At 37.9% G+C, this 6,913-nt stretch overlaps 1 long non-coding RNA gene across 1 annotated transcript; it reads right to left on the bottom strand.

Annotated features, from left to right (window-relative positions):
• Positions 1-2,004: 2,004 nt before the first annotated feature.
• Positions 2,005-6,480, bottom strand: LOC129350755 (uncharacterized). Its single transcript, XR_008604258.1, has 3 exons — positions 6,326-6,480; positions 3,596-3,744; positions 2,005-2,444 (listed from the first exon to the last, which is right to left on the bottom strand). It is a non-coding gene; the product is annotated as an uncharacterized LOC129350755 (long non-coding RNA).
• Between the last annotated feature and the right edge of the window lie 433 nt (positions 6,481-6,913).

Genomic DNA, 6,913 nt, shown 5'->3' with positions numbered 1-6,913 from the left:
CCTCCCACCTCTGCTCCCCCACCGCCCACCACACCTTCCCCCGCCCCACGAGTTCTTCGAGTCTCCACGAGTTCTTCGAGTCTCCACAGGTTTTCCCGAGTTTCTGGAGTTTCCACCAGGTTGGAGGCAGAACAAGTTGTCATGAAGAGGTGTTGAAGTCGGCCAGGATGGACCGACTTTTTACAGCGACTAGAAGGAAGACCACTAGAAGAGCAGGTCTTTAACCACCATCCATAAAATCCATGGAATCGCTCCAGAGAAATGAAGGGAGGTCAACTTTTATCAACCGCCATCCACATGTTCAACTTGATATCTTTACTTTGACATTTTTAGCACCACAAACCTTTAGCATCACACTTCATTATCATTTATTAGGACTTTAATGGAATCCACCAGCAGATTTAGTTTTTGTTGACAAACTTTATTCTTGTCGTCGTGGGACTGCAGTATTTAAAACTCTTCCTTCTATTTGACCTAGTGTTTATTAGTTTTAGTGGAGAAACTTATTTTAATTGTCCATTAGTCTCTTAAAAACCAAATAATAAATTGGATTAGTCAAGAGGTTTAAATTTCTTACTTTGTCATATTTTAAATATGACAAAAAAATTTAAAAATAAAGCATCTTGAGGCAATTTGACCTGTAATTGGTGTTATATAAACAAAATTGCTTTAAAATTGTATGTATCTCGTAATGTTGGAGTAATTCAGCCATATATGTTGGAAAACACATTTTCTTTGTCCGTTAATCTGTTGATTGTTTTCTCCACTAATTCATTTCTTGTTTTGGTTTATAAAATGTCAAACCCAAATATATTCAGTTTACTGTCATAAAAACCAAAAAGATTTACATTCATGATGCAGGAATCAGGCAGTTTTTCACTTTTTATCTTAGTTTAGTCAGAAAGATAGTTGATAATGTGTGAATTGTTGCAGCTTGTGAGCCGTAAAAGGTTTTAATCTTTGGGGTCGAGTGTCAGAAAACATTTAGAAACCAACATCAACTAAACACTCAACAAAGATTTGAACATCATTAAAGGGAAATCCAACTTTTGCATGACAATGTCTAATTAAAGGACATTTATTTCCAACGTAAATGTGTGATATTCATCCTCTGGAGCTTTCTCTTCACATCGTCTTCCACCTGGACTGGTTTGGTCGGGAGCATGTGCAACAAACATTTGAAAAACTGCACTTTAACATCAATGAATGACACTGAAGTTTAATCTCTACATAAATGAGACTGAGTCTGGATGTGCTGCTCTGTCATTAACTCCTAAGTTTAGGGAAAGTTCAAACAAAAGAGGACAGTTCAGATCAGACTTGAGAATGAGCTTATTTTGAACAAACATCTCAGACTTTCTGAGCTTCAGCACCTCTAGCAAGATATTTTAACAACAAGCAACTCAAGAGATCCAGAAGTTGGAGAGAGTTAGCTTTAGCTGAGCCAAAGAACATGTGGGACGTTAATCTAGCAAACATTTCAGACTTTTCTCTGTGAATTCTGCAAAATAATTTCCTATTTAATGACAGAGCTACACATCTTAACTCAGTCTCATTAAAACAGACTCTAATTCAGTGTCATCCATCCATATTAAAGTGCAGTTACCCAAAATGTTTGTTGCATGAGCTCCAACAAAACCTGTCCAGGTAGAAGGCCACTTTGACAAACAGGAAGTGGAAGATTCCAAGCAGATTTATAGAAGGGGGAATCGGACTGTACTAAGTGTGGTCCAGTATAGAGGGGTGTTTTGTGGGTTTTTAAGGCTGATAATGATTATTAGTGAGACATTTGGAGTAGATATTCATTTGCAGTAAATGAAAGTATTTAAAATCTTGGAGTTAAACTTAGAAGAACACAAACTCTAACAGAAAACTTTGTTGATACGTTTTTGTTTTGTTTACAGATATTAAGTTAAAGGAGTTTTATTCGTTACGTATAACCAATCAAATCACTCCAAAAGACAGAGCGACCACAGGTAGATAAAGGTTCAGAGCCAAAGTAGCACCATTTTTAAATGTATTTATTACCGTAACTCAGTAAAAAATAAAATACTGATAATCAGTAAATCAGTCAGCCCACAATTACTACAATTCTACAATGTATGTCTCTTTCCTTTGACTTGTTATTTATACAATATACTATGTATATTTTATACTATACTACTATGTTTGTTTCCTCCTCCTCTGTTGTTTTCTGGATTGTACTCAGCTTCATGCCTTCGTCCACCCGGCCTCCGTTGACTCGTCCCGCCTGCCGTCTCTGGAGCTGAAGCTGGATTGGAACAGACCAAAGTACAGTCCAATCACGATGCCAGCTGTCTCTCAAAAGGCTCCTTCATCTGGCAGGTGGCAGCACTTCTTCTGAGGGGAAGCTGAGCTGGTCCAGCAGAACTTTGGAGATGTGTTCCAGTGGTTGGTGGATGTGTGGGGAGATAGAGAGGGACCTTTGAATTGTTCAGAAAGGAAAACAGGGAACCCATTGGTAGTTTTAGTTTAGGGTGCTACTGCAGTGTGTTTTGGGGTTTTAAGAGGTGAACAGGAAGAGGTTTTTTTCGTATTGATTATCTTTTACTTTGTTCCTGGTTGGAATGCCCATCAATATCAACATGAAGTTCACTTTTAGTTCTGTTTATTTATTTTTATTTTACTAACACCCATTTGCTTTTAACCCCCTCACATGTTGTGTTGTTGTAAACTTACTCTTTCAAATAAATACTCGTCTAACCCTCTGGAAACCAGCGACTGGACTGATTTTGTGTTGCTCCTCACTTACTTCAGACAGCCAGGACACAACAACGTTTTGTGGACTAAAGGCTTTTCTATGACCTTTTTAGAGCGACATGCTAAACTATAACGTTTTTAGAGCGACATGCTACACTATGATGTTTTCAGAGCGACATGCTAAACTATGACGTTTTTAGAGCAACATGCTAAACTATAACGTTTTTAGAGCGACATGCTAAACTATAACGTTTTTAGAGTGACATGCTAAACTATGACGTTTTTAGAGCGACATGCTATACTATGATGTTTTTAGAGTTACATGCTATATGATGACGTTTGTTGGACGACACCCTATTATATAGGCTTCATTAATTGACATATTACTATGATGTTTTTTTGTTTTAGTTTTTTTGGTTGTTTTTTAGCAACATATAAGAATTTGAAGTTTTAAAAATTACTATACTTTTACTTGTACTTTGAAATATTATTCTATGGCATTTTTTAGACGACATTATACTCTGATGTTTTCTTGAAAAACATACTATTTTGACAACATACTGCACTATGACATTTTTTGAACCACATATCACACATGATCATTTTAGGCAACATCCCATCATTTTGCACTTTTTGAACCACATAATAATCTCTGGGGGTTTTTTTTGCCGACATGCTATACTATGAACTACAGGCCATACTATGTTATTCTTGAAAAGTATACTACACTTTGACATTTTCTGAACTACATCCTATACTATGGTGTTATACACAGAGTGCTTTGGTTACATGTTGATTTATAATCTAGATTTTTTTCTGTTTTGTTTTTTGATGGGATTACCACAGACCTGACCGTGAACACGTTGACACCCACCAGAGGGAGACGCTGCCTAAGATCTCAAGGCTGCTTGGTCGTGGTCTTTCTGGTCCTGCTCCAGAACGCCTTCATCAACTACGTCTTCTTTTGAAGAGGCCCTCAGATGCTGCAATCTCTGACCTTCAGGAGGAACTGCTACTTTCACTCTGTAACGAGACGGTGGTTATTTTAAAGACTCAGCTCCTGGCAGCTTTGAGTGAAAATTTAACATCCATCAAAACAGAACTACAGACAGTTAAATCTGAGCAACAGGTCAGTATTTCAAACATCAAGTCCGACCCGGCTGCCCTAAAGCAGGCTGTGGATGAAACAGAAACTTCACTCTCCACATCACCGACGACATCGTCACACTCCAAAGCAGAGCACCTGTCTGCTGAACTTTTAAAAGTGGACTATAAATGTGAAGAATGTGAGCAGCAGCAGCCTGTGAGCAGCAGAACAGATGTGATCAGAAAGAAGTCATTTTCTTTTTTCTTTTCTTTCTGGTTGACTTGATGCTGTCAGATGCAGATGTTGGACCTGATTCTGATCTTTCAGGATGAAAAGCTGCTTTTCCTTCACAGACTTTTCAGGAAATTATTCTCTCAGGTTTTCTCTGCTATTTATATTTTTATTATCTGTGATTATTTCATTATTGTAAAATAAAGTTTGAGGCATAAAGACTCATTTAGTTATTTTATTCCTGAAATCTTTGACGTAGCAGAACTAAACTTCCATTTTCCTTCTTGTACTTCTGATACTAGAACTAAACGTATCTTCAACATGGATCATCTGGTTTTAATGAATCAGCAGCAACATCACAACAAATGAGACAATTTTCAACAAATTAATGAAACTGATGTCATTTAAAACTATCGGAATCTGTTTTAGTGTCAAATTAGAGCTGATTACTGACAACTAGAACATTAACGTTACTGTTTTAATCACATTTAAGTTTCCTGAACGTTACATTAACGTCAACCAGCCACAGTTTTATGAACTTAATGAACCACATTACAGGAACACAACACACTTCAGCTGCTGACAGGAAACAACACAAACATCGTTAGCTTGATGCTACATTTAGCTGCTAATCAGGACTGGTCAGCTAGCTCGGTTACCATTGCTAATTCACATTAAAGCTAATATTCACTGGATGCTAACTCTCTTCTCTGGTCAACACACAAATGAACTCCACCAACTCCTGGGGTTCACTGCTCACATTATATCTGACTCTGAAGTTGAACATAAAGTTCATTAAAACCAGCACCGATCAGTAAATGATCATTTATTACCGACCAGCTGTTGGAGTCCTTCAGTGTCTGTTGGTCCAATCAGCCGAAGGACTGAATTACTGAACTGAAAACTGATTAAAACAAGACAACGGACAGTAAAACTGTCTGTGGAAAATGTCCAGCTGCTCCACCGATAAATACCAACAAACTAAAACAAACTTGGTGGAAGTGTTGCTTTTAGTGATCTTTTAATAAATAGCAAATATGAGGCTTTTATTTTTCTGGAAGTAAAAGGAAACGTTGCTTATCCGTAGTTTCGCTAACTTAACTTAAGCTGCACTTTCACCATGTTCTGATAGATCTTTTTTTTAAATATTAAAATAGCTGCACTTCCTTTGTATATTTGGTTGTTTCTTATGTTGCTGCTGTTTTATTGCAATTATATTTTAATAATATCACTTTACATACAGATAATTGAAAAGAAAAAAACTGGCTCTGAAATACTCAATGAACTGATATGTCATCTAGTGTTAAACTGAATAAGAATTCTTAATAATATAAAATGGAACTGACTGAGCTGTATTAATTAAATCCAGATATTTCACATTGAAAGAAACACAACATTGACTGAAAGATTTCAGACGATTAAACCTTAAATTCATTTACCTCAGAAAACCATCCTTAAAATGACCTACATTCTTAAAATATAGCTGCAAAGTAAAATTTCCACACTAAAGATGAATCACTGATGAACATTTAATTGCATTAACTAAATTATTATGAGGAAACAGAAATCCATTTCTAATATTTCTATCAAATATGTTTATGTCTATAAAATATACTGGACATCAATAAAAATGTTTGCATAGTGAAATATATGAAGTCCATCTGCATTTATACATCATATTGATGTTTAAATAACAGGAACTGCAGCCCACGTTCAGTCAAGTCGGCGGAATTACGGATAAACAATGTTTCCAGTTATCTCTTTCAAAATAAAAGCTGTGCTTTGTTTTAGGGAAAACTCCGTGATTTCAAAAATGTGACTTTGAAAATGAAAATCAAACTGTAACAAGCGTTAGCTTGCTGCTCCACTTGCTCTGAATATTTTTGTTCTCGTCTTTGTCAAGCCCAAAGGAAAAATGAATCCATATTCTGGCTACATTACCGACAACAGCATCCCTGGAGTGACCGGAAAGGTGAGCCAAGCTAGCGGAAGTGCTAATGAGGTCTGCTCTGGCACGGATTATTACCGTCACACATGTAGCTTTGAAAATAAATCTTCTACAAGACACAGAGCTGTAGCTCCGTTTCAGTGTGAGCTCTAATGTTTCTCTGTGTGACTGTGTCTGACTTCCTCTAATAAAATCCTCCTGTTCACTTGGAGCTGCAGCTAGCATAGCTAGTAGCACGCTAGTCTGGTCCGATGCAGTCTCCATGAAGACGTTTCACGAGTACGTCAGAACGCAAGTACGGACAGTTACGTACTGAGAAACGGCCATAGTCTTCTTACCGCAAAGGTCCAAAGCTGCTCGTCTTCTCCTCCGGCATCAGGAAACGTCTTCAAAGCGTCTTCAAATCCAAACGAAATACAATCAAAAGACCAAACTAACGTCATTGGTGCATTCAGTTGCAGTCGGACAACGGAGTTGCGTTCAGGAGCGTCGGAAATCGGAGATTCAGTATTGTAAATTTCCACCGAAAAATTTGGGGGGGCACACGGGGTGATCAATCAGATCACGGGGGGGGCACTGCACCCACATAAGATCCGCCACTGCACCAGTCTACCCTGCATCACCCTCACTATACCTGATATGCTCATCTACTTCCTGTTTGAATTTTACTACCAGCTGTATATGTAGTATATTTATACCAGAGCCGTACACCAGAACAGGAAACTAGGAATCAGTTTACATGTTCCAACTGTGTGTTCTATGTTCCTTGTTCCTCACCCCCCTCTTCTCCCATCCCTCCCCCTCTACCTCTACCCCTCTACCTCTACCTCTACCCCTCTATCTCTACTCCTCTATCTCTACCTCTACCCCTCTACCTCTGTCACTACCTCTCTAGCTCTACCTCTACCTCTACCCCTCTATCTCTA

Source organism: Amphiprion ocellaris, chromosome 16, assembly GCF_022539595.1.
Source record: "Amphiprion ocellaris isolate individual 3 ecotype Okinawa chromosome 16, ASM2253959v1, whole genome shotgun sequence".
Taxonomy (NCBI): Eukaryota; Metazoa; Chordata; class Actinopteri; family Pomacentridae; genus Amphiprion; species Amphiprion ocellaris.
The sequence above is the reverse complement of the archived record's forward strand: the minus strand, read 5'-3'. Positions and strand labels throughout refer to the sequence as shown.